Source organism: Strix aluco, chromosome 4, assembly GCF_031877795.1.
Source record: "Strix aluco isolate bStrAlu1 chromosome 4, bStrAlu1.hap1, whole genome shotgun sequence".
Classification (NCBI taxonomy): domain Eukaryota; kingdom Metazoa; phylum Chordata; class Aves; order Strigiformes; family Strigidae; genus Strix; species Strix aluco.
The window spans coordinates 115,631,406-115,651,878 of NC_133934.1; the positions used below are offsets into that span (position 1 = coordinate 115,631,406).

Consider the following 20,473-nt stretch of genomic DNA (forward strand, 5'->3'; position numbering starts at 1 on the left):
AGAAGTTGTAAACATGTTTCCAGGGAGATAGGGGAACACACTAATTCTTCAACTGTCTGAAGAAAGGAATAACCCTCACCTCTGCCGCCTTGCACAACTTGCCTTAAGACTGCATTATTTTGAGGAATTGCCATTCCAATCCCACTGACTGAATGTGAGAAGCTGGTCTTTCAATTTTGCTGGAAAAGGGGAAAATGAAGGGTCTTGGTGTTGTGTGAAAAAAACAGAAAAAGCTGTAAGACGGCATCATTCAGACCAAACTCCTGTGGGAAACTGGAAATGTTGCTGGTAGGAGCTGCCAGAGGACAGAAATGGCTTCAGAGAAGCTAAGAATAATGGTGACATTTGACAAAGTTAGGGCTACCTGAAAATGTGCGAGATTCTGCCTTCTGTAAGGCCGAGGGGAAAAGAAGGTTGGGACTGCATTTTTAGTATTGTTTGGGAATCCAGATCCCCAAGACCGGTGATATGAGCTCAAAGGAGCACTGGAGAGAGTGCGTGACCCTGTGTCACTGCCTCCCTCCTGGAGATGGTGACAACATGTTTATATCAGGAACATGGTCCCTGTTCCTGGCATGGAGAGAGGCAACTGGAACCTGAGGAACCAAACAACCACTTTTAAAAATCTTCGCTCCTGAATACCAAATACATCTCTCTCTTTGCATAAAGTGAGCATTTGAGGATTAACTGAGAAATAACAAGTATGGGATTTTAGTACTGGAATTAGGATTTAGAGAAATCTGATGAAGTAAGTAGTGTATAGGGCTTGAGATAAAATAGGCATGGCAATGAAATTGATAATAAGGGAAACACCCTTGGGAATCCCCAAATGGAAACCGTTATTGATTTCTTCTGACACTGAGAAAGAAAAAGCCAGGTCAACAGATTGACAAGAACTGTGTGAGGGGAAAAAAGTAAATTACAGTCAGGCAATAATCCCAGCTCAAAAGGAGTTCAGAAGAAAGAGAACTGTCTAAGCTTGATTGTTTATAACTGAACTTTACAAGCAAGGATGTTATTCCCTGAGGACACAACTATATTGATAATTCCAAAAATAAAATTTAAAAGGAAAATAAAAACATAACCCAGAAGAAAAGATTACACTAAGGTATCAATAAATTATTTGCTCTGCCATGCAAAAGAAGAAAAAGACTGCCCATAAGCATCTTGATTAATTCTGCAGCATCCTGAGGTAATGCTGTGTCAGAAATGCAAAACTTTTCTTTAGATGAAAATCTTTTTTTAATCACTCCAAAGATTGCTGGTACTGATTTACCACTACCTATTTATTTATTGTTTCTTAATAGTATAAAAACAAAATCTGTTTTCTCATACTAATTTCCTTTTCTCACTTCACCTATATTGGATTGCAAAGTTTGGCTCAGTAAACCATCTTTTCAACACATTTGACCCTCACTGATAAGAAAATTGATCCTGTTTTAAAGGACCCAGCCTGGCATTTAAGTCTCTGGTATCTGATTCCCATCTCTGACACAAACTTTATATATGATCTTGAATAGAGGGCTTAATTTTTTGTTTCTTTGTAAAAAATGACTTTTGGGAAGAACTTCATCCTCCTAATAACTGGAATCCTCCTTCTAGTTTCCAGGATGGATGTGGTTGTGGTAAGTTTACATCCAAAATCTTTATGTCAGTATCTCTATTAAATTAAATAGTTCTTTTCCTCTCCTTGTATTTAGTTCTTGGATACCTTATAGACTGCAATTCGCTCCTCTTTCAGTCTGTGTTTTACTGTGCAAGAAAAGTTTTACTAGTCATCCTTCATGAAAAAATACTTCTCTGATCACTTCCGTAAGCCTCTCCATGCCTCTGTTTTGATGTGAGCTTTTGCATGCAGTATCCAGATGGGATTTCTCTAATGTTTTGTATATGAAGTTCCAGTAAGAAATTGTGCAGGAACGCTTGTCCCCTCAAAAATAAAGGAATCTTTGAACCTGCTCATTCATAAAAATAAGTTGTACAGAGACATAGACTTGTGATATCCCAAGACCACGTCTGTCACTCTGTCCACCCCACAATGCACAAGGAAGGTGCAGCTAAAAAGTTGGTATTTTCTGGGGGAAAGCCTGTCTGAGTAAAATACAAAATTAAACAATATGGCAATGCAAAAAAAAAAAAAAAAAAAGCGGGGAGGGAGTTGCTGTATAGCTATGTTTTAATAAGAATGTTAAGCAGGAAAACGCTTGAGACCAGTTTGTCGGTTGGACACGTGGCACCCTGACTGTGTTACTCTCCCTGGATCCCCAGCCCCTCTGCCCTTGTCCACCTGGCCATGTTGTGCCCTCTCGCAGCTGCTGGCTGCAAGAAGAGCACCCAGTAGAAGCAAAACCAGCCCAGTCTGGGGTCCCACAGCTGGCAGGAGCACCCCTTCGTGGCACCCTGGCAGTCACAGGGTAAGCACATGAAAGGAGGTTGCCACTGCTAAAGAGGATCCAAGAGGGAGGTTCAGCTGGTGTAAAGTGCTGCCCTTCTGCAGGGCTGGGGGCAGCTGTACTGAGTTACCTCAGCTGTGTGACCCTGCAGTGTCATCAGGGGAAACCACAGGTGGTGCATTTAAATGCAACTAATGGAGCAGCATATAGTAGTGCTGGCCTAAAGCAAGCAAGGTTTTCTCTAGTCCCTGAGAGGCAGATACGGCCTGCCTTACCCTTAATGGGATGTGGAGCTGGGATAAAGGGGAAATGTTAGGGACAGAAGTTGTCAAATAAGGGGTTTAGATATGGCTGATAGGATTTAACTGATGATGGCCTCTATTTACAAAATGCACCAGCAGTGGGTAATTGTGTGTGGTCTTCCCTCCTGCAAAATTGTTTCGTTAGAAGGTACTCTGTGGTGACTACTGCTTTTTATTAACTTTTTTCTAAAGTCTTTTTTGCACTTACAGTTCTTGAACTGATCTGTTTAGACTTTAAATGCCAAGTATTATGCCTCCAGATTGAAGCATTTTGTTGTGTCACTCCTTGTTTCTAGCACTGAGATCCCAGTCAAAAGGGAATCACCAATGAAGATTTGTCTGTGCAGCTAAGCAAACTGCTTGTGGAAAAAGCTCTAAACAAAACAGGTCAGTTATATGTAGTTTTGTTCTCTTGACTTAGGAAGTAAGTTCTTTGTGAAATAATATGAGGTTACATTTTTTTGATTGCCTTTTTTAAGAGCTATTTGTGGAAAGTGCTGTCTAGAAGTAAGGTTTTTCTTAAAGTTGGCTAGAAACAACTGGATGCAAACACTCTTAAACTTAAAAAAAAATATAACATGAATGAGGTGAAGCTCTTGTCTTTGGTTTCCTCCTAACTTTAGAGGTACCCAAAGCTTCTTTTTTGGGGGGAAGATTTAAAGTGTAGTTCTGAACTGGTTGCTAAAAGTTATGTCTTTTAACGTGCCTCTGTGTATCCCATCTTTGCTAGAGCAATATTCTTTTGGTCTGTGTGTATATATCTAAGTAGTGGTCTCTCAGGGTAGCTTTAGTACTTTGCAGTATCATGTGCTAATAGTTTGCAAATGCCTGTGAATACCTCAATTTTTCACAGAAGCTTGTTGAGTTGGCATTTTGCTGTGTGGAGAGAAAGACTCAGGTGCACTCCAAGAGGCTTCTGCTCTGTGACTGTTGTTGCAGACTCAGTGGTATCTTTCCTTGATCTATATAATCATCTGATAAAAGCAATATTGAGAACATGTGTGGTTCAAGTTCATGCATTTTTTTTTTATATAAAGAATTAATATCTTTTGTGTGTATGTGTGTTTGTCCAGTATGTCCCTTATTAGGGTCTGATCCAAAAGGTTCCCATGGGGTTAGGATCAGGCCTAGTGGTGTGTTAGGAAAAACCATATTCTGACCCATCAGAGTTAATAGAATTAACCTGGGAAAGGTTTTACCCTGCTTTAAAGTCTCAAGTTTAAAAATGCTTGCTTCTAAGGGGGAGGGAACTTGAGTTGCCTGGTTTTTTAGGAGTGCTTTATTACTGGAAATCTCACTCCTAATCAGATTGCTCTTCAGTACTTAGATGTATCTTTGTGCTAACATTAAATAAACTAAAAAGACCAGGAAACACAGAATAGTATTTTGCTTTCTGGACCATACTCTAGACAACATTCCTGGGTATCTGTACTCCCAAGTATCAGATGATACTAGCATACTGTATCACAGGAGAACCTGTCAGACCACAGCTAGAACAAAACAGTACTTTGTCCTTGAATAAGAAGATTACTCTCCTGTGGCAGTTGCTTATATAAATTATGTTGCTGGGTTCTCTTTTCATGACATCAGCTGTTTCTTCTACTAACAGAATAAAGGTCAGAAAACACTGATTCTAAATTGCTGTTGTGAATACAAACATTTCAACTTTATTTGTGTGACTTCCTCTTTGGCAGAAACCTCTCCTCACAAAGTCAAAATTAAGGCCAAAATCTCTCAGAAAAGAGCAGCTATCTAAAGTCTTGGCCCATTGTTCATCTTTCTTTGAGGCCAAGCAGTTCTTTGCTATTGAGTTATTTACTGAGGAGGAGAATCAGCTTTAATCATCAGAGGAGCATTAGAATCCAACGGGACTTTGAAGACATATTTAAAATGTTTACGTGTGTGTATGAGCATGTTCATTTCAAGCCGTTAGAGACTGATCTTTTCATTGCAACTTCAAATGAGGTTTACCCTCACTATTTTTTAACTTTCCAGACTGTAAGATGCTTGTCTTGGCTTTTTGTTCTGCCCTGAGTGCTTGGCCTTTTGTCTTGTGTTATGGGAATCAGAAGAGAGACCGTTCTCCATGGTACAAGATTCCCTTATGTGGACATGGTGTGTGTGATATTTGGGTTCTAATATCTGGGGGGGGAATTCTGGAATGCTACTGAGGCAATGCTCTCTCTGCTGAAGACTATGGTGTGGTAGTTGCAGTGTTTTTGGAATATTACCCTATTATGCTTGAGAAGCATTTAATAGCACTGTGCTGGATGTCTTGCTCATTAAATCTCTCTCATAGCTATTCCACTCCTGATGAAATCAGAGCTAAACTGCACTAATGCTTCCTCATAGCTATTAGCATTTCAAAAACTTTAACCAGTTCCTTCACCTCTCCTTAAGATTTTCAGAGTCTTCTTTTGTATTACTTCTCAGAATGAAGCACAATGAAAGATTTATTAAGCTTTCTGGGAAAACTCTGGAGACAGGATTTATTAATAGTGAAAATTCATTATTGATGCTATTGTTCTCAACTGAGAAGCAGTTCTATGCCTGCTTATATTTTATTTTAACTTTTTTAAAAGATAGCATAGATTGCAGCTGCTCACTATCAAAACTCTCCCTGGCTCCTGAGCTGGCAGGAGACTGACTCCTCTGCATTCAGGCTTAAAAGCTCAACCTCCTGACCTGGGCCTATAAACTCAGCTCTGCTTGTATCAACTAAGGCAAAACAATTTCTTGTTTGTGTTGTGTTATCTTCACATGTTTCTCCCAAGTCTACTGATTGTCCCAAACTGACTTATCTGTTGATGGCTAGCATCTTTGTACCAATGCTTCACAAAAGTATTTTCATTCCCTCTGTCCCGGTGCAGCAGTCCATGATCCTACACCTCCATGAGTCCGTGATATGACTGAGATTGGGAATATTATGATTATGCTGGGATGGAAATAGATGAGGTTTGTTATTGCTGGGATGGTGAGCAGAGCTGCACTTACAATAAAACTTCTAGGATCCCTTTCAGAGTTTTTTTCTGAACTGCTAACCTTAATTTCACACTCTTAACATGCACCTGAAGCACTGTGGCTAAAGGGATGGTTTTAGAGATGAAGTGATGCAAATCCAACCCTTCCTGATGGTCAGAAACTCTAACTGACATCTTAAAGTGACTTTCTCTGGACTGTGGGGCTCAGGGTTTACCGTGATGTGGTAGGGGTTAAGACTTTCATGTGTAACATCCTCTGTGTAAAAGAACAATGCAGTCCTCAAACATATTGATGTTAAATCCTTTTATTTTACCATCAGTTATCCTATGTATATGATAGTATTTCAATACAAATTGCTGAATCATATTTAAATACAATAAGTAAATCCCATATAATACTTAATGTTCTGAATTCAAAGCATTTTAAATCAGTGTTCCTAAAACACCTGACTCCCAGTGTTTAATCAGCAGTGTGATCTGAGCAGGCGGCCTGTTCCTATGCTCTGCAAAGGGATGAGGGAGTGAGGATAGACCTGATCCTCCTGAAATCCGCCTGTATTTTCTGGAAGAGAAAAAAGCAACACAATGTATAATAATATTACAACAGGGTCATAAATCAAACCCTGGTCTTCCTTTCTGCCCTTCCACCCAAATAACATCAGTTGTCTTGTTGTTCCTAAATTACCTAACTTCAAATATATCTGAGATCCATAGGGTTAGTTGGAACCCAGAGGTCTCCATGCACCCCTCTGCTTTGGTGTGGGGATAAGGCACCCTTTAGGAATTACCACTGAAACCGGCGAAGACCAAAGCCTTTCTCTCATGAATGTCCAGATCTGTTCTGGCCTCTTTTCTCACTTTATCTATATTTAGTTGGAATTTTAGAGAATATACGGCTTTGCAGCTATGGTAATCATCCTGGAGTAACTTCTGAACCTTGCCATGAAATTTTGCTGCTCCTTACTGAGGAACAGCTCTTTCCAAACTGCTGCAGTAAGTCTCCCCTGGGCAAATAAATATCTCTAAAAATGTTTTCATGCTGAGTATGTGCAAAACTACAAAGAGTTAAGTTAAATTCATAGCGACAAGAAATTCCCTGCCTTTGTTATGCTCTTCACAGCACTGCTAGGCTTGGCTCATTGGCAAGTCTAATTGGCGCTCTGAGCCCAGGGAGGTCCATCCACCCACGGTGGGAGGCTTTAGCCAGCCAGAGCATTCAGGGGGCCAGCGCTGCATAGCTGCTATCTCTGCTTGTTGAGTTGACATGAGACAAGTTATTACCATATAAATGAGATAAGTTCTTAGATAATTGCAGACTGAAAGTAAAACTGAACTGGTCTGCTTGTGGCTGGAAACTTTAAGTTGTACCTCTCTATCTTAATTTTTTTTTTAAGTCTGTGTACTATTTTCTTTCCACCAATTAGCTTACTCAGTAAATGATATAAAGAGCCCTGATGTTTTCTATCAGGCTGCCAGTTGTGAATTGAATTTTTTAGACCTGGAACTTTCTTGGTGTCTTTCATGTCTTCACTGCTGGTTGTTATGAAACCTGTATACAGAGGTAATAAAATTGCTTTGAGGAAAACATGAATGTCAGTCACTTCAACCAAAATAATCAGGTGCAGTCACTTAATTCCATTTTCTTTAGAAAAAGTCGAAGAAAATATCTTTTGGCTGATTCCTTCATTGTCTCTGTGTGGTCTGGCCATGCCAGAAGGTGGGTGGCTGAATTTAGAAGAAGGCACTTTTCCTCTATGTTGGAATCTTTATTGTCTGTTTCCAGGCATCTGACTGCAGTGTGGAGTGTAAGTAATTGAGGAAGAAGTGATAGTCATCTTCATTAATATCTGTGTTCATCTTTCCCTCCTCTGTAGGGCATAAAGCCCCAAGCAAAGGAGGAAATACTTTCATGCATCTCACCAAGGCACAGTGGAATCTTAAGGATCATTTTTAGTAGCTAAAAATAGTGGTTTTTTTCAACTGGCAGTCATCAAACAGCCTGTCCTTAGAGTGAAGAAACATCTGGTGAGACAGCCAAGTGGTAAGCATGGAATCTCTTATTTGTCATGGGGATCAAATTCACAGGTCAAGGTCAGGTCTCGCACACTAAACTTGGATGAAATTCAGTCTTTCAGAGAAGGCTAGGATGATCTCTGTGTGCTTATACCCAGGAAAAGATTCCTGCAGCAGGGCATAGGGCTTGTGCTGGATGAATTGTGGGAGGCTCAACTTCTGAGCCTGCAGCAAGAGAATTGCTGAGGGGCTCATTTGCCTTTTTGTGACTTGGCAGAACAACTAGAGGAATGCCAAGCCCAAGGAAAAAAGATAATGCTACAGTTTGGTCACCAAAGATACCTACAGTATTACAAACTTTAATATAAATAGATCTTTAAACTCAAAGAAGATCTTTTTTGAAAGACAAGTCAGATGTTTCAAAGAAAATTGGCTCCATGTGAAGCATAAGGAATGTGTTCCTTTGGAACAGAGTGAGGCTTAAAACACATAGCTCTCCCAGCATGTGAGTCATCCTATAGATGCAATGATGTCCAGAGGATACTGAAACATAGACAGAGAGGACATCGGATGGCATGAGGAAAAAAATCAAACAACAGAGGCAGAGTGAAAGAATAATGAATGGTAAGATTAATATTTCAGCAGTCTATTTAAAACCATGTTATTACAGTGCTTGAGGCATTAAATTTTCTGGGCTGACTAGTGTGGGAAATCAGTTTATTTTAAACATTGTGCAGTCTTGGAGAACTTGCAGAAGTTTTCAACCAAGCTAATGCATTATACATCTGAATTGGACAGAAAAAAGTATAAATCCTACATATAATACAAATTGATGAAGGAGTAGAAATGCTTGGAGTTTAAAAATAAAATATGAAGAGCATCCAAGGAGATTAAATCATGAAAAGAAAGAACAGTGAAGACAAAGGAAACTTCACAAATAAAAACAACTGGATTTCATCACAAGATTACTCAAGGATATTTAGGATGCACTTTTCCCACTGGTTAAAACTAATCCACAAGGTAAAAGCTAAATCATCGACTTGCAGGAAGCCAGAAACAGAGTCAGTGGCTTGGTAATTCTAGTCCATGATGTTATCAATGAATAGGGAGGTATTTATACTGGAGTGTGAATGCTAATACCCTCTGCACAGGATTGCCTTCTGAGGAAGAAAATAGGCTTCAGGAGATACGAGCTACAGTCTGCCCCACATCCCAGCAGAAACAGCTTTACCATCTTCCCCATTCCTGATGTGAGAGAACACAGGAATGGCAGTTATTAAAATGAATGCTGACCTGCCGCCTTAAAAAGCATATTTATACTACAACGAGGGCTGGAGCAGAGATCTGATGTATTCATTAAACATGGGAGAAAGATAGTGTTAGAAACAGCCTTTTGCTGTTGGTTCAAACTGGTTCTTAGTGATGAAGAAAAAGGAGTTTTTCTCCATCTTTAACACTTGGTATCAGGGAACAGTATGATTTTACTTTTGTAGGCTCCTTTAAATGTTGTGTGAGTGTGTGTAGGGCTTTGGGGTTTATTGTGTGACTCCACAACAGAAAACTTTGGGCTCTAATTTCTTCATTCCTTCCCTTTTCCCTCCCTCCTCATTCCCTACCCTGCCAAGAAAAGGAAGAAAATAACCTTTTCTCTTCCAGTTAAACAAAAAAGCATCCCCAAAGGCACAGACAAAAAGCAACCCAACAGATAAAACCTAAGTGCATGCTATATGTAGTGTTTCATAGGAAAAAACTTTTGCCTTGTAAGAATTTAACTTATTTGCAATGTTTATAATAGAGGCTTGAGTGTCAGTCATCACAGCTGGAAAGAAGTGGTGGAAAAAAAATCCATATTATATTATTGAAGATGGTGAATGTGTCTGTTAAGGAATCTTTCAGTGTAGCAGAGCATGTGTGCTGTAAGACTTTAGGTAACTATATTTTAATGCCTTCACAGTGTAAATAATAGAATGAATTCTGTATGAGTCATGGCCTTGAGGTCTCTGAATGTCTTCCTTCCAACCTCCTTGTTGGCCTCTCTGTATCATGAAAGAGGATGTGGAGGGGAAAGAAGCAAGAGAATAAAAATGTTAGCCATGACCCAAAGCATTGGTGACTATCTGTAAGCACCAAGTTCAGCCAGGAAGGATTAACCAGCCTCTGCCTATAGGAATGCCTATTGTCCTCCTAGCACCTGTGGCAGATGTTTTCTCCAGAAGTGCAGTGCTGGTGCCTGGAGCCCTGCCTCAGCTCCAGTCTGCATGGGAGCACTGTAGTGACAGCATGCAGGGCTCCTGATGGATCTCCCTCATAAAGACAGCTGCTGCCTTTACTTTGCAAGTTCCCATACTGCTGAGAGGTGGTGCAGGCAGCCAAAACCTGAGCCTTCCTGGGTCAGCCCTGAATCGGAGTAGCTGTTGCCTCGGCTCTATGTGTATGGGCAAGCTTTCTTAAGCAGAGCAGGAAATAAAGTCATAGTCTCAGTTGTGATGTGCTATAATGAGGTGTCTTCAGGTTTTCCAATTGCCGTGTCTGTGTGTCTGCTGGCCAGATGGCCCATTTGAAACCATCTCATCTGAGTTATACCTCCTTACTGTCAGCATCTGCTTTCTGTCTGAACTTCTTAAATACAGCCCTAGAGTCATATCCAGCCTTTAACTTCTGAACACAGTATAGTTACTCTTCACCTTGCAGTTTATTCTCTGACACAGGATTTTTTCAGGGTGTGAATAATTTTTGAGTCTGTCTTCAAAGCTCTTCTAATTTTTTTTTCTTAATTTCTAATTTTTTTTTTCTTTATCGGGGAACTTTGTTTCACAAATTTGTTAAGAACTGATTGCAGAACAAAACATTAGCAGTCATAACCACTGTGCTACTAAAGTCTCTGTAGCCTAATTAAAAGCAAGCTTGAACTGGAGTCTGTTTGGGTTGAACACCCTGTATAATCTCATAGCAAAACAACTGCTTCATTAATGAATGACCAGAGTGTCACTCTGAACAGGACTTGTTTCAGTGCCACAGTGGATCAGGTTGTCCCATGTTTGATCCGTCCACATAAAACCAACACAGGGTTTGTAATCGTGATGAGTTGGTATGTGAGTGGGACTGCTCTCCTCCCTGAACCCCAGGGTCAGGCTGGACCATGAGGGAGCTCCTTCCCTCCCAACATACCTGAGTCTCCTCTCAAAAGGAACTGCGGTGATCCTAAGAAGAGGTGATCACACCATCTCTCCTCCTGACTTATAGGTAGGACATGGCAAAGGCATGCATCTGGAGACCAGGCCTGTAGGATAAACCCATCTCATACTGAAGCTATGAGTTAAGGTCAATCATCTATTTTCTCTGTGTGGTTAATGTCTTTTGTTAGAATAGAGCATCAAGGTGCATTAGTATTTAGATTACACCAGTACTAATTCTGGAAGTTGCCTGCTTTAAAGGTATTTAAGAAGGCTGCAATATTCATAAATCTCCCTTCCTTGACTTTAGCCATCTTTTCATCTAACTTGTGCACTTTGGTGCAATGATCCAAAGACTTGGGACAGTGTGTATGTCTGGAACAGAGCAGTGTGTGGCTTTGCAACCTGGATTATGACAGCAGGGAAACTGGAGTGTGACAGGTCAAGTAAAATCTTGGCATTTACAAAGAAATCTACATTGCAATTTAAATTGAGCCAGGAATCCCCTTTTGCAACCTCTATTCCCACCTGAAGAGCTCCAGGCCTAAAAATGGCAGAGAGGAGACTGTCAGTGTGGGGTTGCATCATGACTTTAATAATAAAAATATACCCAGGGTGATTGTGAATATTTCTGAAAATGCCTGACATATACTGTCTTAAATGCCTGTTTACCCCTTGGGCAAGTTGGGATTTCTCCTATGGTAGGTCATTGGGCTGAATATCCAGGGGCCTGGGTTAAAGCTTAAAGGGGAAAGAAGTGGAACAGTGAAAATGCTCAAATAGGTTTGCTGGGTGGAATGTTGTTGCTTATACACACATGGGTTGTAAGGTTTTACATAGCTAGTAATAGATGGTCCGTCTCAAACTGCTTATCAATGTCCTTTCTGTCTATGTACACAAGTGCCCATGGTTTTAGAGTGTGGGATGATCTGGGATCATGAACCTACTATGTGTGGTTTATTGTGCAACACTGAGTACTTTGTGCACTATCTATGTTCACATCAGTGTTTCAGGGCAGGAAATCATCCAGGATATTTTTTTCCCTTGTCTACAAACTTCTTTGCCACACAGTATCGATAATTTAAAAAAGGAGATTTGAGTGGAACTTATGATAAAGCGGCAAATGTTTTGTCAGAGGTTGCAGGGCTAGACTGTTCCAAGTCCTAAACATAATCTATAGCAGGGAACAAACACATACCACTCATGCTTATAGTAGGATTAAATCTAAAACAAATGCACTGAAATGAAAGAACATAAAAGTAATGAAAAGGTTTTCATTCCCAAAATTCTCCAAATATATTTGATGTTTATATTGTGATGCTGTTTTTTGAAAAATAAGAATAAGCTTATTAATATTTGGATCATGAAAAAATACTTAAAAAGTACTAGGCAACTATAACTTTATGTATCAATAAATACTTAGGCTTTTAAGAGACCTTGAGAGTTATTGTTGGCTATGAAAACACTAGTTGCTGTCCAGAAGAACAATATTGGAAACACTGATTCAGTAAAATGTGCAACATAAACCCCTCAGAGTAATAAACAACATAATAAAAACTGTCAGTGTCGTAATTGTTTAAAAGGTGTCTGCAAACCTCAAGCTGAGACCATATAGTTAGAATAATGACTGACAATGTAAGAAATTTATGCTGGGTTATCTCCTTGCCTGTGGATTTTTCTATGGGACCTGTGATCTGTCTCTGCGTAGCTTGGCTCCCTAAATGCTGGCTCAGATGTCCAGCTGAACTGCTGCTTCCTGAGGTTACCATCAGTCAACCAAGTGTGTTCGTGCTTTTTACTTCACACTTGCAAGAGGTTAAATGTATCAGCTTCAATTAAAAAGATCAGGCTTTATGTATCTTTTATTTTGCATGTGTGACAGGTGATAACAGTACATGCAGCTTCACTGGAAAATGGGACCTTGCCAAGTAATGGTAACTTGACTGTGTCCCAAAATGGGGACAATATTCCTTTCCCACTTTGTAATGCAGAGCACTCGTGTTCTGTGATGGGAGCCATATTACACCAGACACAAGTGGTTTTGGGTGGTTATGGATAAAGGTTTATTTTCCTATTGAAGTAGTACTTAGTCATGCGAAATATTTTCTAGCTTGAGTTCAGCTTGTTATTAGTCACCTCTCCACGCAGTTCACTGGCTTTATGCCTGTGGCCACATCTCCCTGACCAGAGGCAAAACATGCCACTGCGGCGTCTGGGGAAGCTCTCCATCAACTCATGTCTTTGCAGGGGTGATGTTCCCACTGAACATCCAGTGCTTGCTCTCTGCTGGTTGTACTACACAGAAGATGAAGTCACAGTTGTTAGGAAGTTATTGAAGAGGAACAACTGCCTTGAAAGGGAGACTTGGGATTAAATTATGTGTGTAGGTGCAGGAGCTGCTGGGGAAAAATATTGCCTCTGACAGAGATGTAGCTGGGTTTGATCAGAGGAAAGACCTTCCAACAACTCAAATAACCTGTTCTCTTACCTTGTCATGGCTTATTCACTGACTGGCAAAGATGTATTAAACCATTTAGTGTATTCTTTCTCCAGCCATGGATGATAGATAGAAAAATTTAAAATCCTATTTGCCTCAACACTTTCCCCAAACGGTTATTGCCATTACAATTTCCATGGCAATTGCAATAACTAAAAATACCATAGGAGCTCACTTTATATTTTATAATTTAATTTGTGGCCAATGACAAGCAGCTAAGCAGATCCTGTTGCACAAGAACAATGTGGAGAAAAGCAAGTTTTTATTCTCTGTTTTAGGACCCTGTGGATGTAAATTAAGGCTGGGTTGATCCTTTCACTTTTTTATGTATTCCTGACTCATTCTCACTTAACGCTGTCTGATAGAAATGTAAATCTTGGCCCCTGTTAAACATAAGCAGTAGTAAAGCAGACTTCTGTCTAAATAGGTAATAATTCAATGATTGCTGCAGGTAAACTCTGCCAAGACAGGCATTGCAATGGTAAGAAGGCTTCCACCAGTTTTCAAGCATCCAGTGAACTTTTATACCCCCTCACGTTGGCAGACTTTAATATTGTCCCTTGTCCTTGAGGACAGAGCTCAGGCAAAACTGCTGACTTCAGCAACAACAGTTTTCTTTGTCTCTTGTCACATCTGGATCCGAGAGTGAAGTAGGAGGTTGCTCTAGGCTTGCCTAGTAGGAGGATGCTTTTCAAGAGCCCTTATGCGAGACACCTTCCAGCTCCTTGCTCTGATGTGTGAGTTGTGCCAGTGAGCTTCACTGCAAAGGCTGGGTTTGTTACTGCTTTCCTCCATTTGGAAAGACATGCTGTACGCTGTCTTACTTTGCAGTCTGTGTATGTGGAGGAAGGGTGTGAAAGCAACCAGTAGCTTAGAGCTGTGTTCAAACCTGATGATTCAGGCTAAAAGTAAATGCAAAATTTCCATTGCCAGGTACCCCCCAGGGCAAGAGAGCCTGTGTGGGAAGGGCTCAAGGGGCTGGAGAGGCTCCTGTCACCAGGCTGGTGGCAATTTGCACTGGGCATCGCCACCCTGCAGAACTCAGCAATCTAAACCTCTGAGTTCAGTGTTACTGTAAGAGGGGTAAAATTAAACTGGTGGACCTAGTAAAATTAACTATCTAGATGAAAGGACTGTGAAATTAATACTATAGTTTGGGGAGCAAGTATTGTATATTACTGTGTTTATCTACACTGTTAGTGGTACTTCTCCCCCCCCCCCCTTTTTTTTTTAAGTACTGGTTGGCAAGCTAAATTACTTGTCTTTTGAAAGTGGGGTTTCTAGATAGGGGCTTCAAGCCAGTGCTTTAGAAGAAACCCAGCTTCTGATTCACCCCCAGACAAGTCCCAGTGGAAGGATTAGATGTGGCTGAACAAGAGCGATGTAAACAGTGAAACACATGTGAATTTGTAGGGCATCCTGCTGCAAGTGAGTTTTTGTTGATGTTGACGAGATTAAAGAGAAACAATCCAACTTAACTCTTTTTTTTGTAAACAAAGAAAAAGTGTAGCTGGTAGAGAACTGTGGTGTGTTTTGCTGGACGCTTCCCTTTTCCTTGAACACTGAAACCATAAGACCCCCAACCATTTACAGGTGTACTGTGCGTTTCACTGTCCTCTAGGAAACCTAGCTTTGTGGGCTGAGAAGTAGCTCTCTCGTGTTGCTAGCAGTCTCATTAGCTGGTTACAAATTTCAGCAGTTAGTGTGACGGTGGGTCAGCCTGTAGGAAGCAGGTCAGGGATGCTCATCTTTCTGTCTGCAGGACCCTGTTTCAGAGAGGTGTGAGGAGAGCTAGAGGGGTAAGTCTGTCTGGGAACAGCTCTTTTACTGGTATGTGCTCTCCGTCTGGTCGTGTGAAGTGTGTGCTTTGGGTGAAATTGGTATTGGGAGAGGCAGGAGGAGGTAGTGTGTTGTTCTACCCATCTGTGTTCATCCACCTGATAGTGAAATAGCACAGAGTGCGGATCTGAAAATGCAGCAGGCACCTATTGCAGTCTCCTTCATGTCTGTTTGGAGATTATAGCTTTTTTTTTTCTGAAAGGGTCTTTGTCGGGTTCAGGTACTGATGTAGATGCAAACACAGGCAGTAGGTTGGAGTCCTGAATGTTGTGTTTAAATGGCACTGGCTTGCTGCAACATTTGCTGCACAAAAATAGGTGACATATAACCTTAGGTTCAGATATCAGCCTTTAGTTCAGAGCACCTCTGCATCTCTCTTGTCTTCTTCCAAAATACTCATAAGGTATAGAGAACAGGAGAAAGAGAAAGCATCAGTCTTGACTCGATACACTCTTCTGAATTTTCACTGTTGTCTAATGCTTTACCCATCAATGGATCATCGCTTCCTTGGGGCTCTTCCACTCCAGAGAACTTGTAGTATGAGGCCTGATGTGATGGAAAGGTCCAGGCAATTGGCACTGAGCCAGGGCATTTCCTCACAAAAGCTGTCATGATCCTGTCTGTTGTCGTGGGGACACCACTTATTTTCTTTGCATGTTGCTCAAAAATATATCCAATGTAAGCAGATACAGGTTTAGATGGTTTAAATTTCAAACAAACTGATTACAAAGTTACTTTCACTTGCTCTGCTCGGCAGCCTAAGACATTATTTATTTTTCTATAATACAAGCTCTGTGCAAAAACTATCTGTGATTGTGACTCAAAATCTGGAGATGAAACAATTACTTGAGTAAAGGTTTCAGTGTGGGATTTGACACACTGCAAATTGCCCAGCGTATATAATCCTATTAACTAAAGTGGAGAGATGAGATCCTTTTATGCTTAGAATCAACAAATACTGCACACTAAACCCTGCTTATCTCAGACAGCTAACTAAATAGGCACTGAGTCCAGTTGGCTACTTGGCTCACCAAAGTAGATACAGATAATACCACATGTTCTGAAAACACCAGAGTGAAATCCTGCTGCTGCATTTTCCAGAGTATCTCTAAAATCTGTTTGTTTGTTTTTCCTTGCATAACTCTGGACTTGATTTTTCTCTCATTAAAATTTTCTTCATATTGCAGTATTAACAACCTTATCCCACTTGCTAAATTCATGCAAAAGCTTCTACTTCTTCCATGCTTTCTGCCTCTTAAGTGAAATGGAGACCCTGCTCCAGGACAAGTTCTGACATGCTACAGATAATAATATTCTTTCAAAAATACTGTAGTAAACAAATACCAACAAATTTGCAATGTCAAGCATACAGAATTTAGGGAATAACAACTGAGAGTGTCCCATGCAATCTTTCTTCAGTGCCACTGTGCACATTTGCTATGATGCAGTCTTCAATTAATGGTGTGCTCACACAGTACTTTTTTTCAAAACTTGGTAATATACATTTAATAAGGATTTTCATGCATAATCTCCTAAGGATTTCACAATGATTTCTTTTTTAAACTATATGATTATTTTCAATTTTGGCTAAGGACATAACTGATACCAATGCAAAGTTGTCTGCATGTGGACAAGCCCTAAAAGGAGATGGCAGATTTCTCCTTCAGTTGTTGATTCCAATCTTTTCTCACTTCTATACCAATCCACAGCTCCTAAAGCTTCTTTTGGGATGCATTTTATGCAGCTGTTCCCCTGCTTCTATACAATTCCTGGTCTTGTTGTTTTGCAATTGATATTTGCAGGTTTAGGAAGTTAAAATGAGCCCTTGGACTCATTCTTATTTTTAGCAATGTTGTCCTCCCGTGAAGAGCAAACACTTGTAGAAGTCAGTCTTACCTGATCTTGGCTATTCTACTTTAAGAGAACTCCAACCCTAATAAATCAAAGTAAAGCAAACACTATAAATAATTTGGGTGATACAATTGGTTGTTGTATTAATGGTTTTAGTAGGCAAATGGTACCAACATAATTAGGGAACATATCGAGAATCATAGAATCATAATTCAGGTTGGAAGAGACCTCCAGAGGTTATCCACGCCAACCCTCTCCACAAAACTTGTCTAACTACATCAGGCCATCCAAAGCTATGTCTGGTCACCGTCCTGAGTGCAGTGAAGCCTGTGGATTGCATAGAACAACTGGGACACCCCAGGCCTGCAGGAGTTACCTGTGACTGTTTCCTTTAATGGCATGAAACAGGATGCCTGAATGAGCTCCTGAGTAGACAGAGAGATAAAACACAGTTAAATATAAGAAAGACCTCACTGCAGTTTGTTCTCAGAGGAAAAGACAAGAATAAACCCTGAACAAATGAAAAAAGTGGGGATGGAAAACAAGGAGGTGTGATAGATGCTGTGAGTTTTCAAGTGCTGAGCTGTCAGAATGTGAAAATGAATGCCATAGGTACAAATTTTTGCCAAGGAATTTCATATCCTTCCTGGAAAACTTACCTCTAGGCTATTACTGCGAGCTGTGGGCACTTATTCTGGAGAGAACCCACAGTGTTTCTAATGCGTTTTGTTGCATGTGGTGTGCATCTCCCGTGGTGTGATGTAATGTAACATGGCATGTGGTGTTATAAATAGAATGATGAGATCTTGCAAAAACCTGCCTGGCAGGCAAACTCACTGTCTCTGCTTTTGAAAGGCTTCCTGAGCTCTCCACTATGCTCCCTTATTTTATTAAAAGGTACCTTCCACCTCAGCACCCCCTTGCTCATGTTCCCGGGCAGCTGTTGGGATAGAATGGCTTTTTCTCCCAAATTCCTTTTGCTTGTCAGCAGCACAGCAAAGACTTCATGGGGGCAGTGTCTTGCTGCTCTCAGTTCCTGTCTCTCCTTTCATCTGTGTCTATGCATTTCTAATTTGCTTGGTGCTATGGGCAAGATGCTAATTTTAGCAACCTTGTGTAATTACTCTGAAGTCACTGGGGTTAATGCATGTGTGCAGTACAGCTCCAATCAGAACCTGGCCTTATGTTGTCTTAGTATTTTTGGCTTTTTTCTTCTTTTTTTTTTTTTTTTTCTGCCCGTAAATTCAATCTCCGTGGCCTTAACAACAACACTACTGTTAGAATAATATTCAGACAATGTTTCAAAATAGGCTAGGGAGTCAGAGTTACCAACATGATAACATGGGGGCAATTCCCTGGGCTTTCTGGCAGTGAGGCTGAACTGCAGTTTTACGGTCCCCAGCTTGCTCTGTGCTCTCTGGAAGAGTGCTGGGTTACTATATTTATACCTATCAGTTAAGAATACTGCTTTACCAGCATTTATTTCTATAACTGTTTGGGTTTCCAGGCAGGCTTCTGCTCTGAGTGCCTAACCAAGCATAGTTCCTTTTAGCTGCATCTTGTATAAGAGATAAAGGTCGTATCAATTACCTCCTAATAGTCATTAGTCTAAAGACTTAAAGGGACTCCCTCTTATGTTTCCTGTGTGACAAAATATACAGAAAGGGACTTAAACTTATTTTCCACTAGCAATTTTTGTTGTTTTGTCTTCACTTTTCTTACAGACTATAATGATACGTTTCTGAAACTGTGTTGAAAGAAGCGTTAATGAACATCAGTGTGATTTACCTGCGTTGGCTCTAATACTTTGATAGATCTGTGGAGATACTGTACCATATATGCCTGAAACTTTGACATGGTGTGATTTCCTGCTACAAAGCTTGTTACTTCTGTTGCATAAAACCCCAAATGTATTGTAGTACCTCTTCCCAATGTCTTAAATAGTTTTGAGGCACCAATTGGCAAATCCATGCAAGACAACAGCAGTTTGGTGCCATTCACTCTCCTTTGGTTGAGTCACACAGAAGTGTGCATGCAGAAGTGACAGATATTTTACAGGGGAGAGGTTGCAACAGACTTCAGGTAGTTCCTGAAGGGTGAGGAGGAACAGTCAAATGTAGCAGACAAATAATTGTCTTGTTTAATCACTTCCCACTGATAGGGAGTCATACGTAAGAAGACATTCACCAGGGAAAATGTTAGCACGTGAACACTGCATTGAGTTGAAACTGCACAGGTTGTGTTTGGCTCAATAACTTAGGCAAAACTGAAGCATTCAGCCTAAAGCAACATAGCTCTTGTTAAATTTCACAACTCATGAAATGTTTGAAATGCTATAGTGTTACAAATTAAAAGCACATTTATATGCGTGATTGGATGCGTATCAGGGGATAGTTTTTAGTGAAGACTTTCTTTTTACTTTACTCAATCTTTGCAGCTATGTTGAAACATCCTTTATTAAAATATCTTGTGTCACCCTGCCTCTAGTTTTGTATATCTTGCATCCCCATTTGGTTCTGCTGCACAGAGTGTTATTTTCTTTCTGGTTACTTTAAGGGCTGTTCTTAGCATCCAAATTTTTTTCTCCGCTCAATTTATTCTCCTCCAGCTGCAAGGATTTATTTCTATCTGCAGTATAGAAAAGCAGTCAAAGTAGTGAAAGGAAATGTTGCTTTTCTTTCCATCACAGAACATTTTTCTTCTAGAGCGAAGTATGTGCTCCTCATCAGAAACAAATGTTTCTAGTATGGGCTGCAATCCAAAGCACTGGATTTTGGACTTCTGCAACTATTTAGATGATAGCCAGGAATTAAGATAACTACAGGGCCCTCTGATTCTGCTTGAGGAGCAGAACAAAATGTTACAATACAGGAGAATGGACTTAAAACATTTTTGGTCTCAAATTTCCCTCTTTGAAACAAAAATATATGGTAAACCATAGAAGTACTGGAAGAAACTGCAGTTGCTTATAGAACCTTCAAAACCTCTTTTAGTCACTGTGGTATCTTAGCTCATTTAGACCCCCTTCATGCTTATCCATCAGCCATGAGAGACAAGTGGATGCTGTGGGATTTTGGAATCCTTAATGTTTATTTAAATTATATTTTAAATGTCTAACCACATTGAAGCCTGGATTCAGTAGTGCAACAGAATCTGAAATTAAGCATGGCTTATATAATTGCTAGAGTAATTTGAATAAATTTTGTAAAATTAGCCAAGGCTTATTGTTGTTAATTGCCTTGTGATGGTACATACAGAGGAGCAGAGACACTTAATAGAAAGGTGAGGAGAAACTAGTTCCCCCTGAACTCCTCACCTTTGAATCCACTGGCAGGAAGTGTCTGAAGTGTCTTAAGGTGTCTCCAAGTTCTTGTATGTTCTGAACTCCACCACCATTTGCCCCTAATCACACAAGAAGTTGGTA

General features: G+C 40.3%; 1 protein-coding gene across 4 annotated transcripts in view; it reads left to right on the forward strand.

Annotated features, from left to right (window-relative positions):
* Nucleotides 1-20,473, forward strand: part of TUNAR (transmembrane neural differentiation associated intracellular calcium regulator) — a 166,799-nt gene that overhangs the window by 21,629 nt on the left and 124,697 nt on the right. For 2 of the 4 annotated variants that reach the window (XM_074821582.1, XM_074821579.1), the window contains exon 2: nt 2,992-3,082. The exons of 1 other annotated variant lie outside the window; for it this stretch is intronic. The gene's annotated coding sequence lies outside the window, so the exon portion shown is untranslated. Of the gene's footprint in view, nt 1-2,991; nt 3,083-8,177; nt 8,314-20,473 lie in introns of those variants that run through there. One more of the 4 variants, XM_074821581.1, reaches the window with a different exon arrangement.